General features: G+C 44.8%; 1 protein-coding gene and 1 pseudogene across 6 annotated transcripts in view; one reads left to right on the forward strand and one right to left on the reverse strand.

Moving 5' to 3' along the window:
• The window catches only part of LOC144302863 (sperm-associated antigen 7-like), a 31,808-nt pseudogene extending 31,148 nt beyond the window's left edge, over positions 1 to 660 (reverse strand).
• CGNL1 (cingulin like 1) overlaps positions 1 to 13,204 on the forward strand; it is a 186,321-nt gene that overhangs the window by 57,186 nt on the left and 115,931 nt on the right. The window lies entirely within an intron of this gene.

A 13,204-nucleotide genomic window follows, 5' to 3' on the forward strand; every position in this document is an offset into this window, starting at 1 on the left:
GCCTGTCACCCAGTCATCCCCTCCCACTTCCCTTTCCACCACCCCTTGTTCATTTCCCAGAGTTAGGAGTTTCTCATGTTCTGTCTCCCTTTCTGATATTTCCCACTCACTTTTTCTCCTTTCCCCTTTATTCCCTTTCACTATTTTTTATATTCCCCAAATGAATGAGACCATATGATGTTTGTCCTTCTCCGATTGACTTATTTCACTCAGCATAATACCCTCCAGTTCCAACTACATCGAAGCAAATGGTGGGTATTTGTCGTTTCTAATGGCTGAGGAATATTCCATTGTATACATAGACCACATCTTCTTTATCCATTCATCTTTCGATGGACACCGAGGCTCCTTCCACAGTTTGGCTATTGTGGACATTGCTGCTGGAAACATCGGGGTGCAGGTGTCCCGCGTTTCATTGCATCTATATCTTTGGGGTGAATCCCCAGCAGTGCAATTGCTGGCGTTGACTTTTTCTTGATCTGCCCACTGTCTTGGATAGAATCTGACACCTCTTTCTCCATCTTTTTATTTGTTGTTTCTCTTGATCCTGTAATATCTTCAAGTGGTGGCCTACTCCCAGGCCTCGTGCCGAGACTCCTGGTCACCGAGGCTAGGTGGCTTCTCCATGGAGCTCAGGATGGAGCCCAATAGGTCCACCATCTTGGGAGCCAGTATTCTATTTGACAAGAATGTTAGGAAGGTTAAATGTGAACCTAGCTAGAGTGCCCTAAGTAGTGCCTGACCCATAGTGAGCACTCAGTAAATCGTCGATCTTTCCACATTGTTGATGTGGGACGTGTCTCTGTCACCACTGGACAGGAACCTTGGCTTTCTGCTTATGACCTGAATGGCACTTGGTCCCTTGGGCAGATAGCCATCTTTTTTCTGTTCTACTACCTGCAGCTGGTTTGGTCAGTAGATGGAGGGGGATTTTGGGGTCTTGGCATCACCTCCTCTCTCTTTTTGATCATGTCTGCATAATGCCAGTGTGTGTGTGTGTGTGTGTGTGTGTGTGTATGCATATGTGTGCTTTGGGATGGGAGCATTGGACCATGAGAAGGCTCATAATAATGACTGAGGGGATCCCTGGGTGGCTCAGAGGTTTAGCGCCTGCCTTTGGCCCGGGGTGTGATCCTGGGGTCCCAGGATCGAATCCCACGTCGGGCTCCCTGCATGGAGCCTGCTTCTCCCTCTGCCTGTGTCTCTGCCTCTCTCTCTCTCTGTGTGTCTCTCATGAATAAATAAATAATCTTTAGAAAAAAATAATAATGAATGAGACAGGAAAAAAAATACAATCCAAATATATCTGTTGCTATATTATTTGTTAAAGACCTGCAAAAACCAAAAATAGAACCTAGCAAAACTGCTTTTTCAAAATATTAAACCTCTGCTTCCTAATTTTATCATGGCTTATGAGGGTCCTCTTCAATTCTTGTATTAAACATGATACACATGTGTGGCTTTATTTTCTCTTCTCCTTTGCTGAAAAGATAAAATGCAATTCTTTCTTTCCTTTCTTTCTCTTTCTTTCTTTCTTTCTTTCTTTCTTTCTTTCTTTCTTTCTTTCTTCCTTCCTTCCTTCCTTCCTTCCTTCCTTCCTTCCTTCCTTCCTTCCTTCCTTCCTTCCTTTCTTCCTTTCTTTTTTCTTCTTTTCATGTATTTATTCATGAGGGGCACACAGAGAGAGGCAGAGGGAGAAGCAGGCTCCATGCAGGGAACCTGATGTGGGACTCGATCCCCGCACTCCAGGGTCACACCCTGAGCTGAAGGCTCAACCGCTGAGCCACCCAGGCGTTCCCTCCTTTTTTTTTTTTTTTTTTTTTTTTAACTAAGAGTGAAGTTTATCATGTTTGTGTCATTTCAGATTCAGTGGATAAAATCAGATTTACCTGAAAATAATAAGACATCAGTAGTTTTGTTTTTGATACAGGAGCCTGAAAATAAGCTAGAACAGCTTAGAGAACACAAATCAGCTCTGTACCACAAAGACCATGTGAAAAAAAAAAAAGGAGTTGAAAGAGTTTACTAATATGTGTGTCAAATTTATACCATATTGCATGGTGCCATTGGCAATGTTTTTCTTGATGTCAAAATATTACAGAAGTGTGCCATAGGCAGGTGCTCCATCTGTACTTTCAGGTTTTTCTGATAGGAGCCGGTTTCTGACTGTTTAGTAGAATCTAGAGTCCTCTTGGGCTGTCTGCAGTCTGTGTCTTCGCCCTCTGTGGCCTCACTCAGTGCTGCCTGGGCATTCGTTCACGGGTTCCTTCTTACCCCAGCTGTGCTCTCTGTGGTTTGGGAAGGCGAGACCACACCTGCCGTCCTTGTCCTCAGGGAGCTTACAGTTGGGCTTTTCCAGCCTCCCTGCCATGGCCTGAGCAGCTTTCACGCCTTTTTTTTTTTTCCATTCTCTTCTTTGATGAGAATGATTTTATTGGCCTTTGACTCAGCTTCTATAGGGAGTTTCTTAGTATCTTGCAGTACTTTCCCGAGAGGAGTCTTCATGCTGGGTTCCACCTCTCTCTTAGTACTGCAAGAACAGATACTGCAAACTCTGAGTGCCAAGTGCTTCTTTGAAAAGTCCATCAAGGCTCATATTTTTCCTGTGTTCGCTGTCAGTGGCCCCTTGATGCTCATAGCCTTTTAATGTGATGTCCTCAGTTTTCCTTTGACTTCCTTCCTCTGTCAAGAGGGCAGCCAACTGATGATGAGGATTTGGGGATACGCCTGATGTCAAGGAAGTGCCTGAAGTAATTCTCCTTCACTTCCAGTCCAGGCTGGAGTGCCTCAGCGGTGCATGTGTTGGTGGTCCAACACCCACACCCCAGCTGCAGGCAGGGGCAGCTTCCCTTTGGTCAAGGGACCTTTTCTTTTCTTTTCTTTTCTTTTCTTTTCTTTTCTTTTCTTTTCTTTTCTTTTCTTTTCTTTCTTTCAAGATTTTACTTATTCATGAGAGGCAGAGAGAGAGAGAGAGAGAGAGAGAGAGGCAGAAACATAGGCAGAGGGAGAAGCAGGCTCCCTGTGGGGAGTCCAGTGCGGGACTTGATCCCAGGACCCTGGGATCACCCCTGAGCGGAAGGCAGCTCCTCAACCACTGAGCCACCCAGGCATCCCATAGGGACTGTTATTTTCAAGTCAGTGTTCAGATAAAAATGCAGAATAAGATCTGGAGAAAACTTTACCCTTTGGTTGTCCTCTTACCCTCTTTTGTCCTAGACTGTTCCCTGCTGTACTTACTTCCTTGCTTCTTATTTTTGTGTGATCATGTTGATATTTTCTCTGTATATGTAAGTGGATAGTTGTCACTGAGTAGATAGGAGATGAGATCATTGCTTCTCAGATTTGGAAGAACCTGCCCTTGCTGAGGGGCTGAGGCTGGAGTTCCTTCTCAATCCTGCCTGTGAATGAATAGGCAGCCCCGCCCTATTTGCCTTCCTCCACTGATGGGGATCTCACTGTCTCCCAGAACAGCCTAATTTTATCATTAGGCATCTCTAACTGTTAGAAGACTTTCCCAGCCTTAGATTGAATTTGTGTCCCTGGCCCATTTAGTCATTATTCCTCGTTCTAACCTTTGGAGCCACGCAGAGAAAGTCTAATCCCTTTTCACATGGCAGCCCTTCTGGTATTTATGTTTGGAGACAGTTTATCCTGTTCTCAGCCTTGTACTCCTCCCCTGTGCCCAGTGCCTGCTTTTAGCTTCTCGGTCCTGAAATCATCCTGTCTGCCCAAGCCAGACTCTTGCTGATCCACCCCAAGGAGAGGGGGCTCCCTAACTTATCAGGGAGAGGGATCTAACACACCAATCAGCAGGGTTCATTTGGCTAATGTGATTACTGGGCTCTTTTGTCCTTGGGACTCCCTACATGTTCCCCTGAGGCTGTGTGCTTGGGGAGGAAGACACACTTCTGAAATAGTTGGTAGCTGTTCTTGGTTTCAGGGGAGTCTACAATGTTACTGCCCTGCTGAACCTGGATGTATAATTCCCAGAGATCATTGTGCTCATTGACCATCCTCTGTCTCACGGTGAGCTTGTTATCAGCTATGATGCCCCGACTCTTTTTTTTTTCCTTAAAAAACAAGATTTGCAAAAACAAAACAAAACGAAACAAAACACACACAAAAAACAAGATTTGCTTCTGTGCCTTAGCTGTCGTGGAGTCAAACAGTCGGTTTCTTCAGAGCCTTTGATTCTCTCTGTTAAACTGAATTTTGTTAGGCATGACCCATCGTCCAGTCTGTTTGGCCCCTAAACTCTCAACACATTGCCTGTGTTTCCTTGGTTTCTGTGGTTTTAGTGATTCAGAGCACAGGCTTCAGGGTATAAATCCCATGTCTATCACCTACTAGGTGTATGGTTTGGGGCAAGGGCATAGTGAAGAATCTTCTGGAGCAATTGACACAACAGAACAGGGAATGGGGTAAAATGGTGAGCAAAACCCAATATAGCCCTCGTTTTCATGTCTCTTGCAGTCTCATAGAGGAGGCGGACATTAATTTAAAATAAAAAATATAGCTCCTGTGGAGGAAGCTGGAAGAGGGTCTAGGGAGATGTCGCCGGGGTGTCTGGTGGGCCTTGGGATTGGATCTGTGTCACTGCCTGGCAGATATGGTCTTTGACTGTGTGGCTTAGGTCTTTGGCAGCACGGGGTCCAGATCAAAGCATGGTGGTGATAGTCTGGCTCTGGCAGGTGACAGTCCCAGGTGTCTGAGATCTCAGGGATAGTCTCAGAGGGACAAGCATTTATAAGAAGGGAGCAGCTGTGAAGAGCGTGGCTGGGCAGCTGAGTCCTCAGGTGCCATTTAATTTTTTTTATAAGGATTTTATTTATTTATTCATGAGAGACACACAGAGAGAGGCAGAGACATAGGCAGGGGGAGAAGCAGGCTCCCTGCAGGGACCCCAATGTGGGACTCGATCCTGAGATTCTCAGATCGGGCCCTGAGCTGAAGGCAGAGGCCCAACCACTGAGCCACCCAGGCGTCCCTCAGGTGGTGCTTATTAAGGAATGTTTTAAATGGGGCTTTAACTTGGCCACTCCGTCTGTTCAGCCCAAATGATACCCTGGTCTGCGCTTCCTGTCACTGTGGCTTCCTGTGGCCAAGCAAGTTTAATTAATATCTTATTCCGTATAATTGGTTTCCTCTTATCTCTCATTTTTCACTATTTCTTCCTTGCTCTCAATCTCTTTTTATTTCTCTGTTTTCTTCTGTTTTATTTCCCCTGTTCTTTGACTAACACAGCTCCTCTGTTTTTCATTCAATTAATGTTTCTCTCTAGGAGAGCTCTTTGGCTCTGAGATGGAGGAGGAAGGGGCCAGAGTTCTGTCGTCCATAAGCAACACTGGTGAATAGGTTTTGTTTGACGCCCCATTTAAACTCTGCCCCCATGCTGTGTTCTCTGGGGAAGGTATAGTTTCAGTGTTTGTCCAGCTTTCCACATGCTCATTCTCCCCTCCACAAGATGCAGTTTGCAAGTTTTTTTTTTTTTAATTCTATTTATTGTTTTGAGAGAGAAAGTAAGAGAGAGCATGAGCTGGAGGAGAGGCAGAGGGAGAGGGAGAAGCAGACTCGCTGCTGAGCAGGGAGCCTGATGGGGCCTGGATCCTAGGACCCTGGGACATGACCTGAGCTGAAGGCAGATGCTCAACCAACTGAGCCACCCAGGCGCCCCCAGTTTGCAAGTTTTTTGGTCATTTTGCTCTTCTCTTTGTCTTCTGGGAAACTGTCGCCAGCTGGAGAGCATATTCACACTCCACCTTGCACAGCCTTTGAGCTCGGGAACTTGCTGAGTTTCTGTTCAGGTCCCTGTGACGGGACGCTCTGTGCTCACTGGGTCCTGGAAGATTATTTACCCTGTTCTTTTTTGGCGGAGGTACCATCCAGCAGTACTGCTTTGAGATCTAACCAGGGTGGTATGCCTGGTAACTTGTTGAAGGACATGAGTATCTGTGTTCTGACCACCCAACAGGCTAGAGGTGGAAGATGAGTCAGGAATTGCAAGTGTTGGCTCTGGAGTGACCGCAAGGACCACAGCAGTGGGTTTGACTGCCTGGTGGCTTCTTTTTAAATGATACTTAAAAAACAAAACAAAACAAAACAAAAACAAAAACAAAAAAACAACAACTTTTAATTTTACAATAGTTTTAGATTCATAACAAGATTGTGATGATAGTATGGAGAGTTTCCATATACTACCCACCCAGTTTCCTCTATTAACATCATACATTTGGTTTGTCACAATTACGAAACCAATATTGATAAATTATTATTACAGTCCATTATTGTCTTTAGATTTCCTTGGTTTTTATCTAATGTCCTTTTTCTTTTTAACGATTTTACTTATTTGACACAAAGAGAACACAAGCAGGGGGAGCCGCAGGCAGGGGGAGAGGAAGAAGAAGCAGGCTTCCCACCAAGTGGGGAGCCCGATGTGGGGCTCCATCCAAGGACCCTGAGATCATGACCTGAGCCAAAGGCAGACATTCAACCAACCGAGCCACCCAGGCACTCCATCTAATACCCTTTTCCTTATTCTTTTTTTTTTTTTTTTTAGATTTTATTTATTTATTCATGAGAGAGAGAGAGAGAGAGGGGCAGAGACACAGGGACACAGGCAGAGGGAGAAACAGACTCCATGCAGGGTGCCCAATGCGGGACTCGATCCCGGAACTCCAGGATCACACCCTGGGCCGAAGGCAGGTGCCAAACCACTGAGCCACCCAGGGATCCTTTAATGTCCTTTTTCTGTTCAAGAATCACATCTAGGATACCATATTACATGTAGTTGTCATGCCTCTGTAGACTCTTCTGGGCTGACATAATTCCTGAGACTACTTTTGTTTCTGATGTTGTGGACAGTTTTGAGGAGGACTAGTCAGATATTTTATAGGATGCCTTTCTATTGCTATTTGTCTTAGGCTTTTCTCATGATTACACTGGTATTAGGAGTTTTGGGGAAGAAAACAGGTAAAGTGCCATTTTCATCACAGTAAACACTATCAATATGACTTATCACTTGCTATTGACCTTGATGAAGTGTGGACCTGGCTGAGGTCATGTTGTCAGGTTTCTCCACTGCAAAATTATTCTTTTTTTTTTATTTTTTAAAAATTTTTATTTATTTATGATAGTCACAGAGAGAGAGAGAGAGAGAGGCAGAGACATAGGCAGAGGGAGAAGCAGGCTCCATGCACCGGGAGCCCAATGTGGGACTCGATCCTGGGTCTCCAGGATCGCGCCCTGGGCCAAAGGCAGGCGCCAAACCGCTGCGCCACCCAGGGATCCCCAAAGTTATTCTTTTTTTCTTCTTTCCATACTGTTCTCTCTGGAAGGAAGTTACTGTGTGCGGCCTATACTCAGGGAGTGAGGAGTTATATTCTCCTTCCTTTAAGGCAGATAATCTGAATCAGTTATTTAGAATTCTTCTGCATGGGAGATTTGTCCCTCTTTCTTCATTTATGTACTTATTTAATCATTTGCTTATATAAACATGTACTCATAGATACTTATTTTTATATTTTGAGTTTTAATACTTCTTTGTTGCTTAAAGTGTTCTAGTTTTGGCCATTGGAAGCTCCATGTCTCTTACATATATCTCCATTATTACATTAATTATATATTAATTATATATTATACTGTGGGTCGTTTGTTTTGTTTTTTAGTTTTTAAAGCACCTCCTTACTTTCTGGCACTACAAGATGCTCCAGGCTCTCTTGTATGTCTCCTGCCCCAGTCCTAGAAGTAGCCATTTCTTAAAGAAACCCTGGTTCCTTTTAGGAGAGAATTAATTGGTATTATAAACCAAGATTTGGATGTTAGATATGCTCATTGCTACTGCAGTATTGTTGCTTCTAAGCCCTCTTGGCTGACAGAGCAAGGAAAAACTATGTATGTAGGGTATTTATGAATATGTACCTAGGGCAGCCCAGGTGGCTCAGCGGTTTAGCGCCGCCTTCAGCCCAGGGTGTGATCTGGAGACCCAGGATCGAGTCCCACATTGGGCTCCCTGCGTGGAGCCTGCTTCTCCCTCTTCCTGTGTCTCTGCCTCTCTTTCTCTCTGTGTGTCTCTCATGAATAAATAAATAAAATCTTAAAAAAAATAAACATGGGCCTAATAAAATAAATATGGACCTATCTGTATCAATACTGAGCTAAATACAAGTTCCCACTCTTGTCTCCAAGTGTAAACCCACCATCAGAAGATCATCCTAGCCTTCTCCTCTTGTAAATCTATAGCCTCCCACTCCAACAGTGAGAAGAAACAAGGCTCCCACCATCTGCCATCCATTTACTTAACAGTTTGTCTAGTCCTAGTATACACATGTAGTGGTTTCAGCATTGTTAACCCATCCCTCTGTAGGAAACAACTTTATCAACTACCCTAAAATACCTGTGTATAGTTCCTTTTGCTTTTGGTCTTATGGTCTCTACTCATTTCTAGAGTTACTTAGAACATTTCCTTTTTTCCTTACCCCGTTCTGTGAAGTTGTTTCATGCATTCGCAATACGGATAGATCTCTTTCAATCTGATGGTTCTTTGGGAGAGAAAAATAGGGAGATGTAGGCTTAGCTGTTGGGGAACAGAGTTAGGAAAAAGCTTGGGGATGTTTAATTCTATCTACCAAATGATTGGTGGGGTCCTTGCCACTGGGTGACAGGGTTCCCATCATCTTTTCTCTTTCTGCTTCCTTTTGTCTCTACCCATTTGCAGAACTAAATGTTTATATTCCCCCCAAATGCACGTGTCAAAGTCCTAACCCTCCATGTGATGGCATTTGGAGATGGAGCCTTTGAGAAGTAATTAGGATTAGATTAGGTTAGATCATAAGGGTAGGGCCCTCACCATGGGATTAGTGGTTTTGGAAGAAGAGGAAGAGAGAGAGAGATCTCCCTCTGCACACAGGCACTGAGGAAGGGCCTTGTGCTGACCCAGGGAGAAATCTGCCATCTACAAGCCAGGAAGGGAGCTCTCATCAGGAATTCAGGTCAGTCAGAGCCTTGATTGATCTTAAACTTCCAGCCTCCAGAACTGTGAGAAATAAATTTCTATCGTTTCATCCACTCAGCATATGGTGTTTTGTTGTGAGACAGATTCATGCACCCCTCTTATAGAAGGATAGGCATCCCTGCAATGTTGAGGGGCCCTTTCTTAAACTAAAACTCAATTCCCGTTCTACCTTTAAATGAGAAAGGACCCTATTTTTCCTGCAGTGATCTGGGGTAGGAGATGGGTCCAGGTAACATTCTTAGTGGTATATTTACATATGAAAGCTTCAGGGTAAAGCCTCTATTACAATTGTCTGATGCTATGATGGGACACTTTTGGCCAAAAGAAGCATTAGGATCAAGGAATGTTTCTCAGTGGAAAGATTATAATCACTTAGTTGGAGAAAAACATAACCCCATTCCCCAAACATACTGAACCTGTGTGATATGGGGGGGGGGGCGGGGGCGGGGCTGGTTTTAGAAGCAGGAAGCTCACGGAGAAGGGTGGGAGAGCATCTCTGATGGCTCTGAGCAGGGCTCCAGCTCCTGCCCTGCCCGAGATTGTGAATTTGGAAGTGCTTGGTAAGCTATAACATTGCAATGTGGATGTGAGTGATTGGTAAAAGTTCTCTGTTAAAGGCCAAGGCTTCCTTGAGGCAGATATTTCTCTGGGATGCCGATGTGAGTTTTTCATGTTTCTACTTTTACTGTTAAATGTTTTTAGCTCCTTAGATAGATGATCGTGTCTTTGCCTTACAACTCTCTGCTCATGCCATAGAATTAGAGAAGTCATAGGAGCTGTCACTGGCTTAGGAAACAAAAACAAGCCTGAAGCTCAGGGAAATGTGTGACCCTCAACTCTTACAGATGGGCAGGTTAAAAAAAAAAAAAAAAAAAAAAAAAAAAAACACCAAAAACCTCTTAACTGCCAGGGAGGGACTTCCTTTCATTGTTTTCCATTTGTTTCTTCCTTTTTCCTCTTCATTTTTTCTCTTTCCTTTGTAGTGATCTTTTTCATGTCTAGGATTTTTAAAAAGCTAACTTACTTTTATTTCCTGTTGCATCTCACAACTTGGCACCTGTTTTGATAGGAATGTCTGCTTCCTGCCACCCTCAGGACAGTCAAAGCATACAGGGTAAACTTGCTAGGGCTTCACGCTGCGATTTCTACTGCTGTGACTCAGAGGAAGCTCCAACTGGGGAGAGCTAGCCAGGAAAACAAATTACACTTTGGGTTTTAATACAGAACCTTTCTAAACTGAGCCCCTAGGAGAAAAATAAGACCTTTAAGTATGTTCCCCCTTTTGCAGTCTTTTTCTATACAGATCATCGCTTACCCACCCAAATTAAAGTGTGGGTGTTAATGTTCAACATTGGGCGAATCTCCAGAGGTTGGTTGTGGACATTACAGTTCAAAGTAGTTTAATGTTTAGTGTACAAGCATTTAGGAGTGTGCTTGGTGCAGAATGTGAGTGTTTAAGAGTTAATTACATTATTATTATTATTATTGTTATTTATTATCATATAAAGAAGTACTTCCATGTGGCGTGTTATGGAACAGGTAAGACAAAGACGAGGGACTAATGTCAGTACTGCGTGTAGGCATAGGGAAGTGAACCAGAGTTGCTGCTCTCATGTTCCTGAGGGAAAAGAAGTGTGATAATGGGGATGGGAATGCATCCCAGAGCCATGATTTGGGTCTAAACACTGGGAACTAAGGAGTTTGAAAGTGGTTTGCCTAATGGAAGTCAGGCTGGGTTCCATGGTCTCGGAAAGCCTCCTTACTTGGAGAATGTGATTCTCTGTAGGCTCTTCTCTCCTGGGGGTAGGACTCAGTGGGCATGGGCATGGGCATGAGTAGGTCAAGGAGTCCTGTAGGGGAGAGGGAGAAGGAATGACTTTTTCCCTTTTGGATTCTTTTCAGTTGGATTTGCTTATGTCTTCTCTGGCATTTCCAAGGTGGAAAGGTATTTCCATGTGCTTCTGCCGTTGATCCAAATGAAATGCAGACTGTACCTCTTCTGCAGCTGGGCTCCCAGCACACCCATGGAGGCTGGGCTGCAACCAGGACAGTAGGCCAGTGCCAGAGGGAGGGAGAAGAGTAACATTCCTCAAAATTAGGTGAGGTCTGGCTCAGAATTTTGTGAGCTTCAAGACCAGATTTTGTGTTTCTTTGGTGCCCTCCCAGACTGCAGACACACTCCTGGGGGTTGGGGGCAGCTCCTGCAGAGACCTCATACTGGGGTGGAAGGGGAGTCTGGTGGGCAGGGGAGGCACCTCGGGTTTCCATGCCTGCCTGTATTTTTGTATTTTAGTTTCTGTGATAATTGACGTTCCTTGAAAGAGTTGTCTTTGCTCCGTTCCTTTGCTTGCCTGCTCTGGTCAGGCGTCCCTGCCTTCCTAGTCAGTGACAGAGTTCTCTTCACTTTTGATCTCTGTCCTGCCTACTACTAGGATCACGCCCTAGTCTTCACTGGCTTCTCAGCGTCTTATTGGACCCTCTTTCTTTCTCTTTCTGAAATGCCAGCTTCTGTGGGCTTGTAGGCCACCACACTCCCCGGTTTTCTCCCATCCCCTGGTGGCTGGCCCTACTCTGGTATCTTTGTTCCCTCTCCTCAGTGTTGCTGGCATGGGGCCTAGGCCCTCCTGGATCTCATCAAATACAGATAATGATTCAGTGGGTCTGGGTGGGGCTCCCAGATGATGCTGTTACTCTGGTCCAGGAGCACCCCATGTAGCAAGGCCCCGGGGCCCAGTCCTCAGCCTCTCCATCTGTGTTACTTCCTAGGGGAGCTCATCAGGCCCCTGATTTTGAATAACATTTGCTCCTATTGGTGACTAACCACCTGACTTGGGATGAGACCCAGAGCCATTTAGATCCCCTCAGGTCCCCCATAATTTGGCTCCTGCACACTGCTCTGCCCTCTGCCTTACCTCCCCTGCTCACCTCTCAATTTGTTCCGGCCAGGTTGGCTTTCTTGTTAATTCTCTGACTTGAATAAAACATCCCTTTTTTTGGGAACTCTAGACTTGCTGTTCTGTTTACCTGGTGCTCACCCGGCTTGCAGAGCCCTCCTCATAGCCTTCAAATCAGATGTTCTCCTCTCAGAGAGGCCTTCCTTGGTCATTGTAGCTCTGATGGATCTTCACCACCACTTGCGTCTTCCTTGCCCTTCTTCATTTTCTTCACAGCACTTGTCACTACCTGAGTTACTTGTTTGTTCTCTCTCCCCACTAGTGTGTAAGTTCTGTGGGAACAGAACTGTGTCCGTGTAATGCCGTGGAAGGGGGCCTAGCCCAGAGAGAGCCTCTCTGTGACAACTAGTTAGGGACCAAATGGGATTTAGCATCCACATATCCTGAGTGACGGGGTGACCCCTGGGTCCCAACACTCAGTTCCAGTGGCTATGTTTATAAAACTTGGGTTTCAGGTAATATTATTGTGTTTTAACTATCGTGAACTGTTATTGGAAAGAAACTGAGATACAGTGAGAACATAAATGAGGCCGTCGTACCACGGGAAGACCCAGTAGTTTTATGGCAGACTGCACAAAGGGAAGTGTTGCAATCGCCTGAATAAGGAAAGAGCATGGAAAATTGCACAAGGATGGGGCACCTGGGTGGCTCATTTGGTTAAGCATCTGCCTTTGGCTTAGGTCATGATCCCAAGGTCCTGGGATGGAGCCCTGCATGGGGCTCCCTCCTCAGTAGGGCGTCTGCTTCTCCCTCTGCTTCTGCTCCCCACTCTGCTTGTGTGCGTGCTCTCTCTCTTGCTCTCAAATAAATAAAATCTTAAAAAAATAAAAAAGGAAATTGTACAAGGTAATGTGTATGCAGTGAAACCAGGAGGACCTGCACTGTAAGAGTCAGTGTCTTCTTGTTCACACCACATAGGGTGATTCAGTTTCAGCAAAATTAACAGTACCTTGGATATTAAGTTTATTTTGTGAATTTGAATTGTATTTTGTTTGAATAAACAAAAATATAATTTGTTTAATTTGTGCAGATTTGTTTTGGTTGTGTGATATCATAATAGTTTTATATTTGTACATTACTAAGGGTCTTTGAGATTTTTTTTTTTAAGAGATTTTATTTATCCGACATGGAGAGAGAGAGAGAGCACAAGCAGGGGGAGCGGCAGGCAGAGGGAAAGAGAGAAGCAAACTCCCCGCTGAGCAGGGAGCCCCATACGGGGCTCAATCCCAGGACCCTGGGA

The sequence above is a fragment of the Canis aureus genome, chromosome 32 (genome assembly GCF_053574225.1).
Source record: "Canis aureus isolate CA01 chromosome 32, VMU_Caureus_v.1.0, whole genome shotgun sequence".
Classification (NCBI taxonomy): domain Eukaryota; kingdom Metazoa; phylum Chordata; class Mammalia; order Carnivora; family Canidae; genus Canis; species Canis aureus.